We start from the raw sequence: 24,475 nt of genomic DNA, 5'->3' as shown, positions 1-24,475 counted from the left end.
TGCCTTGTATATTAGAGTGAAGACATCACTTCAATTATTTAAATTACTTTGTATGTAGTTTACTCACTTATATATTTTATTGGAAATGAAAGCTAATTTTTAGAAAATGGCCCATTGGTGTTGGTAAGATTGAAAGCCCTGTAGAAGGTGAAGATGAAATAGATTCACTGTGTTGGCAAAACACATGGAGATTATATTTACTTTTTTCAAAAATTTTATTTTTATTGTCCATGTTTGCAGCACACAATGATTACCTTCATCATGGGGAATCACATGTCTTAACTCTTCCCCTCCCCTCCCCTGCCCCTCCTTCAGTGCTTATGAATTACTGAACAATTATTTCCCTGAATTTTAAAACTGATCATATATCAAATGGGAAAAATAGTTGCATTAGTTAGTGGTTTGAGGCAGCATGGTTTCTTTCATTACCTGAAGTGACTGGGATTAAGAAAATCCACAGCAGGAGATTGATGGACAAGACTCTCTCAAGTAACGTTCAGATACCTAGGGCTCTACTGGGGCTACTGGTCATTATGCTCATTTCTGAACATCCTTGAAGAGAATGAAAGCCTCAAAAATGTAGCCCTAAGATGAGAGTCTTTAGTAACACTAGGAACCTGCCAGCTAGGCAGTCTGTCCCTGTCCCAAATTACTGAATCAGATGCACTAGTTTTGCAGGATGCATTCCAACAACCTTCTGGGAAATTCCAGTGATGGCCTCTGAGGTATGAGAAACAACCCTCTGTAAACTCCAGGAATTGTCTACATAAAGCCAAGTCAAGGCACTCAGAGTATAACAGAGTATGTTCCAGCCATTTGGAGCGAAAACTGAAATTTCCTTGTTCAGAAGAGGAGCTCCAAAAATTTCATACATTGAGAAAGAACAAGAAGGAAGTTACAGCAAAGTACATTTGACAATCACGTCAGTCTATAAAGACAGCACAAGATGTTGATGGGTCATCCGTAAGTTGCTATTCTATACACTCTAGGTAAGACCTGTGAAGAACTTTCAACTTGGCTCATTTATTGATGGCACCATATCAGGAGTGTGTGAAAACTGGCTCTCCAAAGTCAGGAGGACCTGGGTCACTCTAGCCTCACATGTTTTGTTTTCCCTGGGCTAAAAAATACTGCGAAATCATTCTTGTGATAGTTTTAAATCCCTTCTCAATGTGAAATGCACTGTGATGGAGTATATATTGTGTGCACACTTGCCTAGAATTACTGACTGCCAGAAGGTTTTGAAATCATGGCACATTTCTCAGTGGCTGTGAGGATACCAAGGACCAGGCCCTGGAGTCTTCTCTATCCATCTGTGAACAGCAGCATAAATATTTTACTGAAACACTCATTATGTTGTAATCACCCTGGAGCACATAGAAGGAACTCCAGTAAATTTACTTTTGCTACAACTGAAACACAGTTTTTGTTTAAATCATTGTGTTTTCATTAATGGAAGGTGATTGAGTTGCACTATTTACAAGACTATCTCTAGATATAAGAAGTGGCTGAATACCAAAGGCACTGCTGGTCACAAATTTAAGTGTGATCTATGTGACACTAAAGGTAACCTAGAAGAGTAGATTGCCATAAAATTATATTCAGGTATTTCTCTGACTCAAGTATTGCTCTGTTCTCTAAGAAGCACATAGAGTTATCAAGAAAAATGCCTGCAATTCAATATCTTAACACAATAAATAGATGAAACTTATGAGCTAATAAGGCAGCTGTTGATCCATCTAAAAACCCAGCCAGTTAAATGCTTTGCCTTATAAACAATGCCATTCCATACAAATGGTACACAAAACAATTGTGTACTCATTGCTTTTGTCATATGGTATTTATACACTGTAAAAGATTTAATTCTGTTGCCTTACTTGTCAAGATGACCAAATGGAATCATTTTAAAGTAAGCACCTGCTTAGTAGTGACTAGAAGACAACTCATCCAAATGTTGTAACTCCAACTTATGAATCAGGAGTTTGTGATAAATAAAATTCAAGAGGTGGATGATGACAATACACCTAAATAAAAATGATTGCAGTGAAAGACACATTGCTGTTACTCCCCTTCAAAACACTCCCTCTTCCTTCTAATGCACTTATCTGATCATTCTCTCTGAGGCAGTTCTGGAAGTCCTCATTCCTTAGTGTCTTCATGAGATGAGAGATACTACTATGGTGCATGCTAATTGCCATCCACCAGAAAAATCACAGTGTGTCCTCATCTGCCTTATTCACTGGATCCTGCACAGTAAAACTTCTGAATCTTCCTTAAATTCAAAATGATCATGAAAGTTATTTTGAATGGATTCAGGACTTGGAGGCAGGTGCAAAGTGCAACTAAGCACTCATAAATGCAGCCCTCTTCCCTGCAATGGAAACTGAGGCAGTAATTCACCTGGACTTGCAGTTTAGATGAGGAAGCTATTCCTCTCCATAAATAAGGTGGTCATCCACTTCAAGCCTTCTGGCTTCATTTCTTTATTGTGTGTTGGTAGCAGCATGTGAGCTCTTTTTCCATTGACATAATACATGTGTCTTTAATTATATCTTAATAGTTAAGTTTGATTTTGAAATGTGTACTGAAATAATTAAGTCTACAGATTGCAACTGCATTGACACATTCAACTATATAAAGGTAGGAGTAAAAAATGTGAAGATTATCCATTATCCATAATCACTGAAAGTGTTCAAGAGAGATTATTTTCATGTTCACATTTGTTTCTAGTCCTTGAACATAGGCTTAGTCAATCATCTAGATGTAATGTGAGTTATAAATATCATAGAATTTTATATACCAAGTATCATGTAATGTTATATTGTTTCAAAAAATTGGATATATTGTTTTCCTTTTTATGTAATTTTATGTAGCCAAACACACACACACAGAAGCATAGGTCTTAAAAATAGGATCATACTCCATGATTGTGTGTAACTTGATTATATAACAATGTAATACAGATGTCTTTTCAGAGTAATTATAGATCTAAGTGATTTTAATAAGTATGTGCTTTCCATTATATACAATATTTGTATACACACACACACACACACACACACACAAATACACACATGCAATTAAAGTCAAATGGTTTTCATTGTTTATCCTACATTGTGCCTCTTCCTACCTCAGACCTGAGGGTCTTCCTACCTACATGAGACCTACCTACCTACCTACCTAGATCATCCCTGTGTTTGTAGAGTGGTCACCTCGGTTCATGAACTTGATCCTTTCCATGATTCTGGTCTCCAGCCAAATTGTACTAGAATGGAATCAAATTCAATGGCTAGGTTCAGTGTTCCCCTTCCGGGGGATTTGATTCAGTTCTAAACTTAGCTCAAAGTTTAGAACACCCTGTATCGTGAGCTCCAGGGAATATCTGAGTGAATAAAGGAATTTAAATAATTTGCTATTCTAAAAAGCTACCTATATTTTCATCCAGTGAAGGCTAAAAACATAGCAACACCACTCATATTTGAATATGATGCTACCAAATTTGGTTTTCTAGCAAGAGAAATTTGAGGAATTTTGCTCTAAAAAAGATAGTTTTATTACCAGGAATTGATAAAATTTTGACTGTTATTACTATCATTATTATTTTATTATTTTTGTTGTTTCAGTGCATGAGATTGAACCCAGGTCCTTCACACAGAACAGCATTCTCAGGTCTTTTATTTATTTCAATTTATTTTGAGAAAAAGCCTTGCTAAGCTATTAAATCACACGGGCCAGGCTCAAACTTGTGACCCTTCTATGTCATGCTCCTATGGTGCTGGGATCACAATCGTGTACAGCCACACCCAGCGAGAGCAATCAAAGAATACCCCCACTGTGAGATTTGTTCACAGATAAGGCCTTCATGATGTGAGATGCACAATATGTTTATAAAGCTAAGTTACATTTGCAATGTAAAATTATGCTGCTTATTCATCTATTGAGTTTTTATGAACACATTGAGAAAGATGAAACTCTTCACAACTCGTTTAGCCTTTTAACTGGGAATACTGCAAATCCCATTAGCTTTATAAAAATCTGTCTTGTGTCTATCTCCATTTGATGTTGAAATAGATTTTAAAATAATGTAATCATTTTTAATAAATGTGAGTTATATAATAATTGATATTGTGGAATATGTTTATAACTTATTGTATACATTTTATTTTAAAGTAATTATTAAATAATTAATAAATTATTCCAAATACTGTTCTCCAAATCTGATTTTGTTCTTGCCTACTCTTTTTTACATTTTTCTTACTAACTTTTATTTCAGAATTGTTTTTGACTTAGAAAAATTTCAAAAGATGACAGTAAGATTTTTTATATACACTTCACAGTTTCCTTTATTGATACTTTACATTTGCATGACATATTTTTCACAATTATTAAAGTAAAATTAATGTTATAATTAAAGTCTACTCTTCATTTAAAATACTTCAGTGTTCTCAAATGCGCCTGTTTGATTCCAGGATCATATGTTAGGATACTTCATAACATTTGGTTAGCCGTCACCTAAGGCTTTTCTTGACTTTAACAGAAATTCAAACTTTCCTTGTGAAGATATTCTTCAATATTTGTCATATCATTTGTAGAACAGCCCCTCAGTAGGATTTAACAATTAAACTTTAACATGGAACAATTTAAAAAATATATTAAATTATTATCTAAATATCTCATGTGAAAAATTGTTTATAAATATTAGCATGTAAAATGTTTAAATGAACTGTTTTGCATTTAAAACATACAGCTGTTTTAAGAATGTATAAATTAGGCCTGGGAAATGAGAAGTCATGGATGTGTCCTCTTTTATTTTGTAATCCCTGATTCACCACTGACAATAATGAGCATTGCTGCCCGTGCTTTTTAAAATAGGATGGTACAAAAACAGCGGAATCCGTTTTCAACTGCAGGATCATCCTTTCTGTCAAGGAACCCTGAACAGCAAATTGGTACAGAAGTTAGGGGACACTTTTCAAATGTGCACAGATAGCGAAAGATGACAATAATGCTTCTGCTGACACTGGTTACTCTGATTTAATCATGGTCTTGTAAGCCAGGGATTATCCCAGAGATAAAAATTAATGTAAAAAGACAGAGATCCTAGGTCCAGCTTCTCATTTGATTGAATCACTTTACCCTGAGTTCTCTTGGCTTAGTTTGTGTTTGATGGAATAGGCAGAACTGATTTTATAGTAACAGTGAAAATCTACCAGCTTAGAAATTCCCTTTATAATGGCAGTCTTCCTGCATACAAGTTCAGTACAACTTTTGTCTTATAGGCATTGAGCCCTCTGTTTCAGTTGTATTAATTATATCAAGGGAAAGAAGAGGTGGGTATTTTGTTTCTTAAGAAACAGCTATTCCTTTCTATTCAGGCAAGAGTAAGTTGTATCACAGAGAAGAGACACAGCTATCACATGCTTTTATGACTCAAACTCCCTCATCAAATTCCTCGTTCAGTAAAAGTTGAAATAGAGTGTATTGTGCTATGTTGTAGATCAAGAATATCCCTCTTCAAAGTCTCATGAGTTCATAAAAAGGCTTTTGAAAGGTAATTGAAATACGAGGGCAAACAACAGCTAATTTGCCTTGGGGAGGTGGGTTCCGGTGAAAGATGGAGGCCACTGGAGACCTGACCCAGAAAAGTATAACTTCCCCACCTCCCCGGTTCCTCCCCTCTTTCTCTGCTTCCTGACAGCCATGAAGTGAGCAGTTTTCACTCTGCTTTGCTACTGTAACATGTGGCTCTGCCTTGGAGCTAGTGGACAAGGACTGCAACCCAGAGTCCAGATAAACTTCTTTTTTAAATTGTGGGTGTTGCACATTGTGTCTCAACAATGGGAACATGACTAAGATGGATTGCAACAGATATGTCTCTGGGGAACCATGCTATACAACATTAGAACTATGTACGTGAATCATTGAAAATATTTTCCATTTATAATTAAGATTACTCTTCATATGGGACAGTAATTTAAAGATTATGCTATTTTTATAAGATATCTTTGTGCCTGCAAAGTATACATATGTGATAGGATAAAATGTTCAAAGTATAATAAATATATTTTTACAAAATATTGGAATCAATGGGAGAATCAAGACATTTTGATTTATCCCAAGTAACAATATTTTTTAAATGTGTGGGTTTATTATATTAAGTATAACTTTCTTCTATACATGCTTAACTTACATTTGATAGCAAATTATAACATCACACAAAAACCTTGTATTTATTTTCCAATTTCTTCTTTTGTTTATTTGTTCAATTTAATCAATTTCTTCAGTTTTATTTCCTGAATCCCACCTATTACATTCACTCAGCATTTTTCTTATATTATTATCACAACTAATTTTCATTTACTGTATTTTTTCTTTTAAATTGAATAATCAGTGTCCATGATATTTGAATTACTGATGCCAATAAAACCAAATTGCATTTAACAGGATGTTTGAAATTGCAGTTGCCTCGAAAAATTGGGATTGTGTGATTATCTCACAGGAGTCACCTGTGACTATATCAATAAGTATTTAATCAATTTTACTGACTGTGAAATTTGTACTGAACTCATGTATATTTGTGCTGCTCCTCTTCACAAATGCTGATCTCTTAATAAGCTAACGCAACTACTGAGAATCCTGACATTCGGAGTGCTTCCTTCCCTTTCTATGGCAGTTTGATTTTTCATGTGTATGTTTTGTTTGTGTATCCTACAGTTCATTACACAGTCTCAGCAAGTTGATATGTTTTCAGCCTTGCCTTCCCCTTTTGCAAGGCACACAACAAAGCTGCTAGTACTGTCTTTACACAGGTGTGACCAAACACAGGGGAGAAGTGGAGTTAGTTCCTTTCACAGCCCTGCTTTTTATGAAGGATAAGATTCTTCGTAATGACATTCTATTTACTGAACAGAACTGGATTGCAGCAATTCCATGGATTATAAGAATTGTTCACGCTGAACCTCTGCTGTGAAGAGAATGATAGAGGGAATGCTAAACAACAGTAGCTGCTCCAAGAGCAGTTGAAACTCTCCTTCTTAAGACAAGTGTCTGATTTTTCTGAGTCCTATTTCACCAGTGTCAAGGACATTAATAAACATTTGTTATATCAATGAATGCATGTGTCAAAGCAGTGGCTGGCAAAAGTTGTCAAAGCAGCATTGAAGACTTTCTGGCCACAGCAAGTGGCCCAGGTGCTTTTTAGAATGATCTCACACGATTTTGTCAGTTGGCATTTTAAGTCATCTTCTGACTTGAGGAGGGGAAGAGCTACTAGTCAGTGCACACCCATAAACTCCTACATACTCTTCTCTTGTTCTCTCTTTATAAGATTTGTTCTTCAACTTCTTATTTGATCATGGATAAAGAGAACACTGGGAGAAGTACACCAAAGAAAATATACTGCTTTCTTCAACACATCTGATATTTTTTCAGTGCCTTTAAAATTATGGTGAATGTTTATATTAAAAATAACATGACAGTAAAAGACATATTTCCATTGATTCTTCTTGAAATACTTCCCCTCATTTTGAAAACACTTGTCCTGTCATTCCTGCCACCTTCTGCAGGAGTCTGTGAGTCCTCTTTCATGCATACTTTATGTCATGCTATGGAAACTGCCTCTTTGTCCTGAACTGGTTCAAGTCTTTCACCTTCCATGGATATTTTTATGTTGGGAAGAACCAGTAGTTGCACAGTGCCTGATCTGATTGATAAGGTGGGTGAGGACATGCTATAACATTTTATGTGCCTTCTTTCCATTGGATATCACTCAGCAGCAGCATGCAAAGTATTAATTTTAATCACACTTCCTAAGAACACTCAGGAAAGAGGAACTTAAGAACTGTTTCAGAAAGTGGCAAGAATGATGGGATAAGTGTGTTGCTTCAAAGTAATAGGGAGTATTCTGAGGGATATTAATGGCAATTTGACTTTTACTGTGTTTTTTAAATTAAACGTGCACCATACATTTCAATCACATCTCACAGTTCCTAATAGGAAGACATGACAACGTTGACATTGTCCATACACGATATTGATCTTCCAGGATCCTTGTGGATTTTGAGCCTCATTTTGTGTCAGAAAAAAATCTCATATCATTTCAAAGGCTAGATAGGGAAGTTAATGTAGAAACAAAGCAAATCCCTGGACACTAAGAGCCAGTACTGTGGCATTCTGATAATGCTACACATTCTTTATGCTACTCTTTGCCAGTAACAGCATACTAACGGTACAAAGAGGGGCCATTCTGTCCAAAACAGGAATTTTCCATTGGCCGCCTTTTGCGTGGAGAAATCCCATTGAGTGTATCAGACAAGGGCTGCACACTCTTTCTACCCAAATCTTCTTTCCTGGCCTCTTGTTTTCCTCTCCTTTCCCCTCCCTTTTTCTGTGTCACATGCTTTGGTCCTGCTTCCTGGGCTTAAGATGCCACCTCTCCCCTTGTTTCCCCTGTCCTTTTCTTCATAGCCATTTCCTGGAATATACATGTTACATGTCTATTCTCCTTTGCTATTATGTGACCCAGGGACTCAGACTAACATACTCAGTTCTATTTTTAAAAATAGTGGCAAATAAAATAATCACAACACATGTAAAACTGTTGCTACACTTGCTATGTAGCTTATCACAGTTACTCCTCAAAAAAAACACCTATAGATGTTATTATCAATATTAATATTATTCCAATTTTCCAACGAAGCATATGAAACCCAGAGATGTTAAAACATTTCCATTATCAATGATCTAGGATTCAAACATAAAAACATGCATCCCACAGCTTAAATTTGACTACAGTATGCAGGAAGCAGTCCACAGCAGGAGTAGAATAGTGCACCCATCAATGAATGGAATCCTTAACAATTTTGCTACATATCCTTTGAATTCTATCCTTTTCCTAAATACTTAATTGAATGGCTTCATAGTCTCCTGGGATGCTGTCTGCTTGATCAATTCAATCACTTTCCAATTCAGTTTTCTAAATCCCTTGAGATCTTCCTACTTTTTATTCTTGAGAAAAGATTTTCTATATCCTGCTTTGCTCTGTCCTCTATCATTCATGACTTCCTTATTGGCATCTGTACATTGTTTTTTTAATCAATTTCCTTCTTCCAAGTTTATCTTTCCTTGTTTCTTAGATTCTTTTGGAATCATTTTGGTCTAGGTTTGAAAGATAATTTTTGGTTATTGTTTAAAGAAAGAACTGTGTCTTATTTATCCGAATTAGGTGGTGTCAGTTTTACAACGATTTTTTCCATTTATACAGAAGGAACTTTTGGAAGTCTACGAGGTAGCATTAAACGTAATAATGCTTAAATTAGAATGGTGAATGAAATAGATCCCTGGTTTCAAAAATGTATGGGTTATATACTAAAGAAGAAATGCATTTAATAGTTCAGCAATTTTTCTGAAGTTTCTTTCTTGATATGGACTCATAGTTCTTACAAAATAAATACAGAAAATAGTGTTTGAGCTAAATTTTTAAGCAAATACATTAAGATCCACAGAGCTTAAAAATTTCCTTGAGCAGAATGTAAAGTCATGTGGTTTGTTTGTTCATTTGTTTGTGTATTTTGTTTACCTGTATGTTTTACAGTTTTACTTGAGACAACTGTTCAAAATATATTTACCAAGTGCAATGTTTATGAAATAAATTTAATCATAGTGATCATATTAAGAATCGCTGTTACAGCCTACACTTGTGTCATTGGGTTGACTGTACTACTCTGGTATATGTGTGATAAAACCAGACATACCCAATCATTGCATAACTTTCAGGTGACAACTGGGCATATGTTTCAGTGTTATTTCTATTTAAATTCTCACCAAATATATGGAAGCAATCTGAGGTGTGTTTGATTTCATATTCCTTTGTTACCTGGTGTCTTTTCAAGGCATTCACCAACAAGGAAATTGACAAGACAGTATTTACCTTCCAAATGCTTCAAGCCTTCTAACAAGGAATGATGTCAAGCCATGCTCCTAGTTTTAAGCCCTTGTATAATATAATGTTATTTTTGTGCCTCTGTTGCTGATTAATTTACATTTAAAACATCAACATGTTCAACCAGTATTAAACAGTCACAAGCATTTTGAGCCCTTTCATTTGTTAGAAGTTATTCTTTTTTGTTAGATCCATTATTTTATCAGATATGAGGCCCTGGGTTCAATCCTTAGCATTGAAAAAAACAACAAGAAGAAGAAAATGTGTTTGTCTTCAGCAAAATGAGCTTCAGCCTAAAAGGTAGACATCTTATAGAAAAGATGTGAAAGTTTTAAAGGAGTTTAAAGCATAGTTCATTGCATGATTCTTTATACTATGAACAAGTTGTGGAGTTGTCAAAGCGATTCTCTTTTCCCCTTATCACTTTGTATTTCAGAATCATCCCACAAGGCATGGAGGGCTTGCACCTTTGTCCCCATCTCATGAAATTGAAAAAGAAGGTCCATGGATGTCAAAATGTTCCCTAAGTCACAAGATCATTCAGTGACAGCATTTGATTCTAAAGTTAGTCTTTTAACTTCACTTCAAATTTGTTCTAGTGAATATCTCTAGATCTACAGAGTATCAGAGATATACACCTTTGAAAATATAGTCAATAAAGACCTGTCAAAAATAGAATGTTGGAAATACACATTGCAGAATTATCTATGATATGGAAAAATTCATAATATTCACTTGTAACCAGATCCTATTTTCTATATGAAAATGTGATATTTATATGATGTATTTTACATGGTGTTGGTCTGTTTTATATCCAGAGCCCTCCTCCTCTACCTCTCTCTTTGTTGGTTTTCTGTCTCTCTTTTTCTTTATCACTCTGAGTCTCCCTGTCATGTACACAAATATACAAGCACATGACTATGGACATACACTTAGGATTAGCTCCATCTCTTTGTAACAACACATTGTTGGTATTTGGAATATATTTTGTCCCAAAGAAACAAAAGAAAAGTAATTAATGTGGGTGAAATGACTCTCCTGGCCTCTTGCTGCCAAGTCCCTAAGTCAAAGTCATTTATTACTTTTCTGGGTTAATTAGATAAAGGAATAGAATCATGAGTTATGTCTAGGTTACTTGCTGTTCATCAGAGCACATCCCAATCCAAGATTCAAGGAGACATGAATATGCCTCTAGAAATTTTGTTATTTTTTCTAAATACTCAGAAATAACAAAATAGTTATTCAAAGAATTCTGAAATATATGATCCAGCTACTAGATTTCCAGTTTAAATCTTTCAAAGTGTTTTAGACATTCATATAAAATTAAAAAATCCTCAATGTAAATCTCAAATCTCATTTAATTTTTGGCCCATTCATCCAACACATATTCACTAAAAATACATTATCTACTTGGCACCAATTAATCCTTTTTTCTGCTTGTAGTTTACAGTATTCTTACAATCAAGTGTTCTTTCTGTTTGTTTTTGGTACTGGGGATCAAACTTGTATCCTTTCACTTGTGAGGCAGGGGGTTGAACCACTGAGCTAAATCCCCAGCCCTACAATCAAGTGTTCTTTATTTAATCAATATTATCTTTTAATCTTCACTAACAATTTTGTTCATTAAATTTTGCACATACATTTTTTTCTGAAGGGGAACCCATTTACTGTAGGGTACCAAAATACGGATTATGCCCAAAGCAGGCTGTAAGCAGTACAGGCTGTAAAGAGTTAACCCCTCAATTGGCTATTTTGAGAAGCGAGTCTGGACAAAGCCTACCTGCTGAGGTCAGAATAACTAACACCTGCAATTAAAACCTATTTAACTAAAAGGACAAGGTTTTAATTACAACCCTATATTTTGTCTATTCCAAAGCTAATTTGAGAATGCTTTGTCTTGTCTTTTACAAGCCTTGTTTGCATGAGTTTTCATAGAAACACCACACCTGCATGTCCTTGCACATAGTTCCTTTTTAGCACATAGTTCACTTTTACCCCAAGTGATTACCAAAAACCATCAATGGCTTGTACTGACCAGTACCTTTGCTGGATGAGCCGCATTGGTTGTTCTGGCTCCCCAGTTTCTCTGTCTCTTTAGTTCTGCCTTTTAGTTTTTGTTTGTTTGTTTTTCTCAGCCTTGTGCCATAGCACGAAGGAGATCAGAACCCTCTACAGAGGTCTCTGATAATTTACAAGATTTTAGGAGTCTGTAACTCTTGGATGATTAAGAAACACTGGATATCCCCATCCAGAAGATTGAGTCTAGACCCCTGTAGTTTACTGTGAACTAAAGTAAAACCAAAATGGATCAAACATCTAAATGTTAAAACAGAAAAATTTAATCTGCCGGAAGATAAAATGGGTAAAAACTCTTGAAGACATAGATGTAGGCAAAGACTTCCTGAACAGAACCCCAGTAGTACAAGAAAGAATATTGAGCATCAACAAATGGAATCGTAGCAAATTGTAAAACTTCTGCACAGCAAAAGAAACAAGCAACAAAGAGAATCAAAAGATCACTCTCCCCTGTCAGTGCAATGGCTACAGGGTGATTCTAGAACAGCATGCTATAGGACCAAGGTGAGGTTGGAGGGCCCAAGGTAGGACCTGTCCCATAAGGATGGAAGGGGAACTTGATCAGCTTCTGGGATTTGGCGTGGCTGTGTCGAGAATGGCTCCAAGAGGTATATTGAGTAATCCACCCAGAACAAGTTGAGACAAAACACACCCAGGCTGGAAAAGGAAACCGAAATGGGCAAGGGTGTATGATTGTGTGTGGATAGCAAGTGAAATATGTGGCGCTCACTCTGACTGCTAAGTGGCACCTGAAAACTCACAAGTGGGAGATAGTCTAATGGGTCTAAAGTTTAAGGGACTGAGAGAGTGATTTGCCCCACAAAAGGGAGGAGATAGGAGGAAAAGCCTCCCAAACCACCCCATTAAAATGTATGTTAAAGAACTTTAAGAAGAGCTACATGGGGGACTGTGGAGTAAAGCTGATCCCCTCTAGGTTGGGAAGTTTCTGTGAAGTTGATTGGTCCTCCTTTGATGTTAGATGGCCAGCTGAAGGGACAATAGACGGAGAAACAATTGTATATGTACATCAGGTGGTGCTGAGGGATAGAGGACAGCTGGGGCATCCAGACCAATTTCCTTACATAGACACATGGCTGAATATGGTCCAGATCTGACCCACATGGCTTCATCCCTGTCTGGTGGCATATTGCAAAACACTCATGGCCTGAGCTGAGCCTAAAACAAAAGAAAAAAGTCAACTGTTTCAGGAGCCTTAGAGACAAAGTAAAGGCAACAAAAAGAGCAGAAAAAAACAGTTCTACAAGAGCCACCAGAGGCAGAAATCCCCCCTTACCAAGGCCAGCCTTTGAGGAGGCAGGGTCAGATGATGGCAAGTTGCAACCTTCACCCAAGAGGGAAAACTCAGAGCTCCTGCCCTAGGAGGAAAATGAGGAAGGCCCAAATGATCAAGCTAGCCACCTCTAATTGGGCCTTGTGTGATAGCCTTACAGATGCCCCTTAAGGAAACTAGGGAGCCCATTTATTATTATATGGATGGCCAAATCCAAGGTGGACAATGGAGCTTTATCTACCAGCCCTCTCAGTCATTGACCTCCTTAACTGAAAACACTATACTCCCTTCTATGGGGTAAAGTCTCAGGCCCTTATAGATTTGATGCAACCCATCTTCCAGACACATAATCCAATCTGGCCAGACTGCAAACAGCTTCTCCTGTTTTTTTTTTTTTTTTGTACCGGGGATTGAACTTGGGTCCTTGAGCTTGGAAGACAGGCAGCGGAATCACTGAGCTAAATCCCTGGGTCCCTCCTGATGTTTTTTAACATGGAGAATATTGTAGATAGAAGAGCTAGGTAAAAATATTACAGGAAGTCAGATAGGGCTAAGTCCTCTAGAGGACAAGGACAAAGGTGAAATACACCACAGCTGCACATCGGCTGAAAATCAGGCCTCAAGGTGGGGACAAACCCACATACTTCTTCAAAGAACTGGGCTTAGTAAAATATAGATAGGCATCGACCATCCTGGGCTGACCAAAAAGGTCTGGACCCACTGTCTCCTAGGATAATCCTTGTTCTTTCCATCTACACTTGGTATGTGACTTGCTTCCCAATTGTACCACCATTACCTAAGTGACTGTACTTGTAACCTTATTGGATGTTCACGGCTGTGGCCCACATTGTACCCACATAGGTTTTACCCTATAAAACTTCTCTGTAAAGTGGGGTCCTTGGGCTGCCCACTCGGGACCCCTCCTGCCCCTCAGGAGCTTTCCTATCAATAAATATCTTCCTACTTTTAACACCCTTCATTCCTAGGACTAATTCTTTGATTTCTAAATAACAAAAACTTGGCATATCATGCAGTTAACAGGTTAGGAGATATAATATTTCATATTTCATATTTCCCGTGGCAAGAATCAAAGAGTGATGCAAGCAGCCCTCCACTAGTTAGATAAAAATGCCCCAGTAGGCATAATGAATGTTCAAACCTATGCTCAGGACCAATTCTCTGATGTAGACCCCCAGTGGAACCCAAACAATGCAGCTCAATTATACCACTTGCAGAGGTATAGAGAGGCTCTCTTACATCTCTTAAAGAAGAGCAGAAAGAAAACAATAAACATAGGAAAGATCTCAGAAATAGTCCAGGGAATTGGTAAAAGTCCCAGCCAGCTTTATGAGAGCCTCTGTGAGGTATTTGGCTTTACACCCAATTCAGTCTTGAGCCACTGAAAGTCAGGGCATGAAAACACATGCTTTGCGGTACAGGCTCAGAGAGACATCAGACGGAAACTACAAATTCTAGAGGGTTTATCCAGCATCAAAACAAACCCAGCTTTTAAAGGTGGACACTAAGGTATATGTCCAGGAGGCCAAACAGGAAGTCAATAGGAGGCTCAAGAAAATGGCAGATCTGTTGTCTGTGGCAATCATGGGAAAAAGAATGGAAATCACAAAAGGGCAAGGGCATAGACATGGTCAAGGAAGGTGCCAGGCTGGGCCAGGACCTCGAAATCAGCTAAAGCTAGAATGAGATCAATGTGCATGACGGAAAAAAAAAAAAAAGAAGAAGACATTGAAAAAATAAATGCCCATGGTGGAGATGACGAGAATTATAAAACCAGGGGACTGCCTGGTTAAGGCTGCTGTCCCCAGAAGGAACTACATGCCAAACACCTCAATGGACTGATAGGAACTGAAGTTTATGGGGAGTAGGCAAGACTGGGCTACATCTCATTAGGGCCCCAGGAGCCTATTGTCACAATGAAAGTAGGGGGCAGTTAACGGACTTTATCGTAGATAGCAGGGCTAAACATTTGGTAGTGACACACCCCATTGGGCCATTATTGAAAAATCACAGGACTATTGTCAGGGCTACTGAAGTCCCAGAGAAGAGGCCACTTTTTTAGTCTAAAAGATGTGTCATAGGGGGATGAGAGATCCGATATGAATTCTTGTATCTTTCAAATTGTCCAGTTACCTGCTAGGAAGAGAGAGACCTGCTCCCAAAACTACAGATCCAGATTGCCTTTGGGCCACAGGGAAATATGACTTGAAGTCATCCAGGGGCTCTGGTGTTGACTCTTACCATCCCATGAGTTGAATAGTGGAGACTGTATTCAGATAAGTCATCAAAGCTGAAAATAGATGAGCTATATGGAATGACATTTAAAGTACCCCAGTGTGGGCTGAAGATAACCTGCCTGAACTCGCTGTGAATCAAGCAGCAGTGATAGTGGAACTAAAACTGGGGCAATTCTAGTTCCAGTCCACCAATACCCCCTCCCCAAGGAAGCCATACAAGGCATTCAAGGACATTTAAATTGGCTCTGAAAACAGAATATTGGCTAGATGGCAGTCATCTTAGAAGATTCTGCTTTTGTCAGTACACAAACCAGGAACTAGTGAATAGGCCAGCACAGGACTTGCATGCTGTGAATCAGGGCACTGAGACCATTCATCCAACAGTACCATATCTGTACACATTGATGTGATTCATTCTAGCAACTGATGCCTGGTTTACATGCTTGGACTTGAAAAATGCCTTTTTCTGTCTCCTCCTTGCACCAGTCAGTTAGCCCAAATTAGAATTTCAATGAGAAGGTCCTATTATAGGCATAAAGGAACAGCTTACCTGGACTAGGCTTCCCCAGGGATTCAAAAACTCTTCTATGATCTTTGGAGAGGTGCTGGCTACCAACCTCAAAGCCTTATCAAACCAGAAGACAATTGCACTTTGCCACAACATGAACATGACCTACTTTTAGCAGCCCCAACCCACAAAATCTGCTATCAAGAAACTAAAGACTGTCTTCATCTACTTTGGAAGGCTGGATATAAGGTATCCAAAAAAGGCACAAATTTGCTAACAAGAGGTAAGATATTTAGGCTTCATAGTGACACAAGGGAGCACCAACTGGACATTAAATGGAAATAGGCTGTCTGTGCCCTTCCAATCCCAGCCACCTGAGGGCAGACAAGAGAGAATTTAGGAGCACTGCGATTTTGTCATGTCTAGATCCCAAATTTCTCACTTATGGCTAAGCCCCTATTTAAAGCCACCAAGGTGGGCGGAGGAAGAAGCCCCTCCTCCAAGAAGCTGACCAAAAGAGAACATTTAAACAAATTAAAGGGACTCTCACTCAGGCTGCAGCCTTAGGACTGCCAGATACAACCAAGCTTTTCCTCTTATATGTCCACAAATGGAAGGGAATGGCCACAGGCATCTTAACTCAGGTCATGGGGTCTTGGCATCACCCAGTGGCATACATGTCACTAGCTCTGTGGCCCTTGGATGGCCTCCATGCTGCCCCTGCCCTGCTGACACAGGAGGCTGACAAATTGACTTTTAGACAACAACTGATTATTTGAGTATCATATTGAGTAATAACCTTAATGGGCCAGAGAGGACACAATTGGTATCAAATCTATGGGTGACTGAGTATCAGAGGATCCTATGTGAAAATCCTTGTATAATTCTAGAAAATATGAATACTTTTAACCTGGCTACTTTGCTCCTAGTCAAAAGAGGACCCCACTCCCATGACTGTGTGGAAACCATGAGCAAAGTTTTCTGGGCCAGGGAGATTGTACTCTCAGAGACTCAGATGTTAAATACTTCGCAGATGGAAACAGTTCCATGCTAAAAGGAATTTGGTGGGCAGGATATGCAGTGGTGACACTGGACTCTGATGGAGGCTGAGCCTCTGCCTACCAGTACCCGGGCCTAGGAGGCAGAACTGATAGCCTTGAAAAGGGCTCTTTTGCTAGGAAAAGACAAAAGGGCTAACATCTATACAGATTCCAAATATGTCTTTGTTATGTTGCATGTTCATAAAGCTCTATAGAAGGAGAAATGGCTCTTAACTGATGAGGGAAAGAAATAAAGAAAAAGAATTTTTACAACTACAAGATGATGTATGAATCCCCCAAAAAGTTGCTGTTATACACTGTGGAGGACACCAATAGATTGGAAAATGGAAGCCAGAGGAAATCAAAATGCAGTCAGGGAAGCAAAAAGGGCTTCTATGACAGCCCTACAACCTGAAAGAGGGGCTCTGGCCATGGCCCTCATCCAGAAGCCTCCTCTCCCATAGATCCCAAATTATTCTTCAAATAAAAAAAGCTTTGTTTGCCTGAGAATCTGGAAATTATATCAAAGGAGAATGGTGGGAGTTCTCTGATGGAAGACTGACCATCCCTGAAATGATGGTCCCCAGATTCATAAGACAGTTCCATCAGAGGTATCACATGGGAAAAGCGATAGTTGAGCCATTACTAGGCCATCATTTCTATGTACCGTGGCTCACTGTCATCACTCCAGCTGTTTGTTAGCAATGTTTAATCTGTGGTCAAAAAAACTCAAGCCAAGGGCCCATCTACCCCCCAGGTATTAAAGAAATGGCTGCTACCCATGTGAGAACTTGCTTATTGTATTCACTGAATTGCCTAGAGCAGGAAGCTATTGGTATATGTTGGAGCTTATCTGCACCTTTTCGGGATGGGTTGAGGCCTTCCCCACCTGAGCAGGAAAGGCACAAGACGTGAAAAGGTACTATTAAGAGACATCATCCCAATATTCAGACTGCCCCTGATCTTAGGGTCAGGCAATGGTCCAGAATTTGTGGCCAAGATAGTCCAGGGCCTTAAACAGATGTTAAAAATATAATGGGAACTACACACAGGCTACCAGCTGCAGAGGTCAGGGATAATGGAGCATATAAACAGGACACTCAAACGAATGTTTAAAAATATTGCCAAGAAACCTACCTGAGATGGGATCATCCTGTCCGTGGTCCTCCTCTGAGTCAGGTGCACCGGACCAAACAAACTAGACATTCCCCTTAGGAGATCTTGTTTGGCCGGCCACCTCAATCATCGGTCAGATGAAGGATGATCTCTGTGAAGTAGGGGAATTGACCCTAAGAAGGCAGATCCAGGGGCTTTAAGAATCACCATCCCAGGTATCCATTGTTGGTTACAAGAGAGCATGCCCATAATCCTAACAGATCCAATACACCCCTTCAATCCCAGGGAATTTGGGTTAAGACATGGAATCTAAACACCATGGGAAACATATATGACAGGCCCCATACTGCAATCTTTTCCATTCCACTACTGTTACAGTTGCAGGAACTGTCCTTATCCACCATAGTTGAGTAAAAGTGGCAGCCCAAGACAAGTACATTAGCCAACAGGATCCAGATCATCTGAACTGGTTGATTCTACAGTGAGACCGAGTTGCCACCAGAACTGGCAGCCCTACTGTAGTCACCCCAGAACTGGACTAGTATACACATGGATGAAGCCTGAAAAAACAATAGCCCTGCTCTGGTCACTCGGGAAGCTGATCAGTCCACAGACAGCCAAAGCTTGAAGATCTACATGGAGTTACAAGGACACCATAAGTCTCTTTTGTTCTTGTTATAATTCTCCCTCTGCCCAATAGGTAACCCCCTCATAGCAGGATAAATGATAATGATGATGATGCTCTCTATTGAAACTCATTTATACAAAGAATCAAAGGGGGGAATGAAGCAGGACTTAAGAAAGAAAAAGAAGTTTTCCCAACCTAGGTGGTCTCCCCTTAGACTGCTTCCTTCCTACGGCTGTTGTTCTTTGTTGTATTACAAATAAAATTAGTAACTTTGTGCCTTAAGTAAGGTTTGACCACCTCCTGTTCTTGTAAAATCCTATTTCTTAATTCGACTATGACCACGAAGATACGCTAAGTTACAAACCATCTCAGCTTGACTGACTATCTTTGTTTTGCTTCTATCCACAAGTTTTGTGTCATGAGTTTGACAAACACCTCAGATGCAACATGTGTAAAACTAGAGCCTCTCCTTCATTCTGAGTTCAGCCTTTGGACACAAGTCTGCTGAGCTGGTACACACCCAAATAAATCTTCCTGTTTTATCTGTTGATCTCTCCAATCTTTTAAATTCTGCAACAACATACTATCTTACCCTAGATAGAATGGCTATCATTAAGAAACCAAATAATAACAAATTCTGGTGAGGCTGCTGGGAAAAGGGAACCCTTCTCCACATTTGGCAGGAACATAAACTAGTACAATCACTATAGAAATCAATAAGAAAATTCCTCAAAGAACTAAAATGAGACATTCCTTCAACCCAGGTATTCTTCTTCTAGATATTTTCTTGAAAGTTAAAGTCATCACAATAAAATGGCACATACATACTCATATTTATATCAGCCAATAATAATAGCTGAGTTTTAGAACACTCTATATATCCATTCACAGATGAATGGATAAAGAAAATGTGATTTTTTTTTGTACAATGAAGTATTACTCTGCCATAAAGAAGAATAAACTCGACTCATTTGTAGGAAAATGGATGCATCTTAGGAATATTATGAGAAATAAATCAGAAAAATGAGTTTAAATATTGAATGGTTTCTCTTATATGAGAAGAGCAAAAGGAAAGATAGACAATAGGATTTAGGAGATCTCTTTCAGATGGGAAGGGGAAAAAGAGTTGGAGGGAGCAGGGACTGAGAGAAAGGATAGATGATTAAAAAGCATGAGAGGGTGTTAGGTCCATGTACCAACCCCCAAGGTGAACGCCATCATTGTGTGCTGCAAACATGGGCTAACACAAAGCATGAAAGAAACAGTCTGATAGCTTGAACTTCATGCAGCCTTCTACTATTCCAAATAGTTCTGTCAACCAGAAGAAGTAATATTCCATAATTCTCTCTTGAGAATAAGATGTGCTTGTCTTGTTCTACCTTTCTCTTTGGCCTTATTCTCTCTCTTGATTTGGTATTTTCGTTCAATGTTTATTTTAGCACACAGTAAAAATTTTTCAACCTTTTCATTGATTTAATGTCATGAAATTTTATGAGATTTGATTGATTTTACTATGTGTTATGCCTATTTTTACTTGAGCCAGTATAATCTAGCAATAATAAACCCTTGAAATTTCAAAAATGTACTTCTGCCCACTCATGTATGTTCCTATCATAGATCTTGCTGATGGACCATCATGCTCTTCCTCAGTGAACCTGGACTCTGCCTCAGGTTTTTTAGCAACAGATAAGTAGCATCATCTCCTGAAACATCAACATTTGATACTCAAGACAACATTTCTGCTGCCCCTCAATAAACTCTATTTTCTGTGTGACCAAATCCAAATTCCAGAAAGCTCTTCCACTATGATTCAGCACTGCCTTCTATGCTAGTTAATCATATTACATAAACCTGTGAAAATTTTGGAGGAAACATGGTCCAAAACTAAGAAATATTGGCATAGAAAACACCAGAGGGATCTGTGTGGGATAAATCAGCTAAAGTTGATCACTCCAGGTTCTGTGTTTTGTGACTCTGAGAAGTCTTCTCTGGTATCTGCTTCACTAGGAGTTTTCCTCTCTCCCATGCTACCTCTGGTGGCAGCTTCCACAGATGGTGCACACAATACAACATTTAATGCCTGGGGCTTGCCACTGGCTTGAATTGGAGTACATGCAGTGGCAGAAGAGCTGTTAGCAAACTTTCCAAGTAAAACACATGCTTAGAGAAATTGCCCTTGCCATATTCACCAGGGGTGAACACCGAATCGATTCACAAAATCCATTTCTTTTAGGACATAAATTCTATCTCTGTAAAATATATAGGTTTAAAAACCCCAAGCAAATTGAATGAGCAACAGTAAGATTTATCTTAACTTCTAAAATTTGGCTCTAAGTATGGAATATATGGCATTTTAAAACACTTACATTCAGAAATTTTGTAAGGACAATCCAGGGCCTGGTTACAAGCACAAAAAGCCTTTTATCACTAATTAAAATAGAATGATTGCCATGTAAGTTCATATATTGAATGATGAATTTTATTAATAGCAAGACAGCAAAAAGACAGTGAAAAAATATAATTTCACTTAAATAACTTTTAAATGCTGCATTTTATAAGTTTTATCTTATTGATGATTCCAATTACAATTTCAAGGACATGTTATTTTTTCCTTGTAATAATCTTCATATGGAAACCTATTTGCATAACCTATCAGGATTCACTTAGAAATATGTTTTTTTGAATTATTTTACTAATTTTTCCTTTCTTCACTACTTGTCAGGTATGTGAGTATTTTGTAATCTACTAGGAAGAAAAGAAACCGAGTTCCTCTGAAAGTAAACACAATGCTACAACAACAGAGAATATTTCAGAAGGAAGGAAGGAAACAATTTTCAAAATCTTCAGCTTATCAATGGGAATTTACATTCATCAGAGCACGATAGAATCTGCATTCATTTTTCTGGAAGTATTGTATCAATGGACAACACCTCCAGTTCCTTCACGGAGCCATGGAAAGGCAGAACTCTTTAAAGAGGGATTCTTATGTCACTGAAAAGAATTAATTCAAAGAAGACCTGATATCTCAGTGTACATCCTTAATGCTGGAAGTTTCCAAGAACCCAGAATCTCCAAATTGGAAGGATCCTGAGAAGTCCTTAGTTCAGAATCTTACATATTGTAGGGATTTCCTCAGCAGTTTGTTTTTTTTTTAATTTATTTTATTTTATTTTTTTCTCAGCAGTTTCTTTAGGTGCCCCTGGAGCCTCTGCTTACAAGTAAATATCAGTGACTTGGGAACTCTGAATCAATATTGAGTCATTTTGTCCTTATCAAGTTCTTTATTTTGGGAAATGTTTATCAGTTTTTTAAGAGAACTAGTTTTATAGATACCCATGGAGAATAAAGGCCCACATCCACCAGCAAAGTCAGCAGATTTTATCTCTGAGATGTTTATTGTCTTTCCCTTCTCCTCTTGCCCCTCCTCCTCCTTTTTGCATTTTGTTTTAATGCATTGCCTCTGCTCTGCTCTGCCCTCTGTACCAGGCTCTGAACTCTCTATGTTCAATTTCTCCAACCCACCTGTGAAGGACATTTCATCATAAGTGAGTGGTGAACTTGCTTCCCATTCTGGGAAGGTTTGTGTTTTCAGAGGAAAGAAACCACGTCACGGATGATATGGTAATCAAAGGTAAATTTAAAAAAAAAGGACAGGGTTGAGCATTAAATGACTTTATGAAGATCATGTCAATTTACTGAACATATGCCACTGAGGCAGCAGTTAAAAGACAAAGACAGATATTATAATTACTAATGTTTTCCTTTTTGTTCTGGATTATACAATCTTATTTTGATATATCTCTCTCAAAAGTTTCTGCCCCACAACAATAACTAGCACTATTAAAATTAATACAGCTAGTGCTCGCTTCAGCAGCACATATACTAAAATTAATACAGCTGCTAATACATACAATTAGGGATCTATTTTATGCCTAAAAAGTTTTTGTTTTGCATATTTTTAAATTCCTCATGTGATGGCAGCACTGCTTGCATTATAGTAAGTAAATTGTTTACTACTGTGAAGAAATACTCCTGAGAAACCAGGATGTGCTACATGTTTAAAAGGATAGAAAGATCTTTAAAAATTATTTGACATACCAATTTTTCAATTAACCTATTTGGAAGCTATTACATATAGGTAGCATGATCTTTTGAACGCTTTGTAAGCTGTCACCTTTGGGCCAAGGTAACCTAATGTCGTTCATGAAGTCGGGTGATCTGGATTTCACTTCACTGCTTTGGATTATTTGAAAAATGAAGTAGTCAGATCCCCCAAACATCAATTTCCTCATCTGTAATGGGTTTTCATAACATATGTTCTGAAATGTCATTTGACAAGCTCAGTGAAGGCTGAAAGCTACGTGTCTTTTAAAAATATTTCACTGTTCATACACAATGGGCTCTGTGGAGTCACAGCCCCCATCAGCGGATTGTGCATATTTTCATAGTAGGGTTTCTCATTGAAACTTTAGGGTACTTGATATTTATATTATATTATATATTACATGATACAGTAACTTGTTATATTATATATTAGTTTCTTAAGATAATTTATAAAATATATATTATATAGTACTTTATTTTATTATACTACTTGTGTTATACATATAGATGTAATTTCTTAAATTCATATATTACATACATATGGTACTTTTAAAATTTGAGATCTGTATTTCAGCCTTTGCAATGCCTCAAACGCGTTGTGTTTCCATGTAGAGCGTCAGTCACTCATCTCCTTAAGGTCAAACCTTTATTGGAATGTAACAGAGCTAAGGACTTCTTAAGCACACTGAAGGGAAACTGCAGGAGGATGTGCACCCCTGGCCGGGTCCCCGAGTCCTGGCCGGGTCCCCGAGTCCTGACCACCTTGGCACCCAGCCAGGGTTGGTCGACGTGGGCTGCGCTCTGTGACTGAGGACCGCGGCTCTCTGCGCATGCCTGTGGTGGGAGGGGCCCGCTATCCGCGTGGCCCTGGGCACCATCCGCTGGACTTTTGCGTCCCCGTCGGCAGGGACCTATTTCGGGGCAGGGACTCAGGAGCAAGTGCGGAACAGAAGACCAGCCTGCGGTGTAAGCCTGAAGAATCGCTTGACTACAAAGTCTTGCGCTCAGGACTGGATCTACTAACAGAGGCGGGAGAAGGGGTCTCAGCTCCGCCTGCTGGGCTCTGGGAGGTGACAGGAGGGACCCTTCCTTTCTAACACGTTTCCCAGTAAAGCTTTTGGAACTGGGGGTGGGGGAGGGGGATTGAAAATGTAACATGCTTCAGAGCAATTTTTCTAAATTCATGATTTTCTATGAGTCTAATTGTTAAAGAAAATGAATGAATGAACATTAAGAGCAAGAGCTAAGTGCAATTCATTATCTTAGTTACAAGTGATGACTATCCAGAAGAAGACATCAGAAAAACGATACGTTTCTATCAAAACTAATATTTTCTGGGTGGAACAGATAGAAGCTCTTTACTTTTGATTAAGTGTATCAAAAGTTTTTGCTATAACATTTGATTTCCTTTTGAGGCCCCTTTAAAAACACTCGACGTTCTCATTGTTTTGATCATGTATGCATTTAATTTCTTAAAATTCTCAAAAAAATGTGAAAGGTCCCCAGCTAGAACATGT

Source organism: Heterocephalus glaber, unplaced genomic scaffold (assembly GCF_053883595.1).
Source record: "Heterocephalus glaber isolate CG9 unplaced genomic scaffold, H.glaber_assembly_v1.0 deba00001428, whole genome shotgun sequence".
NCBI lineage: Eukaryota > Metazoa > Chordata > Mammalia > Rodentia > Bathyergidae > Heterocephalus > Heterocephalus glaber.
This window is presented reverse-complemented; position numbering follows the sequence as displayed.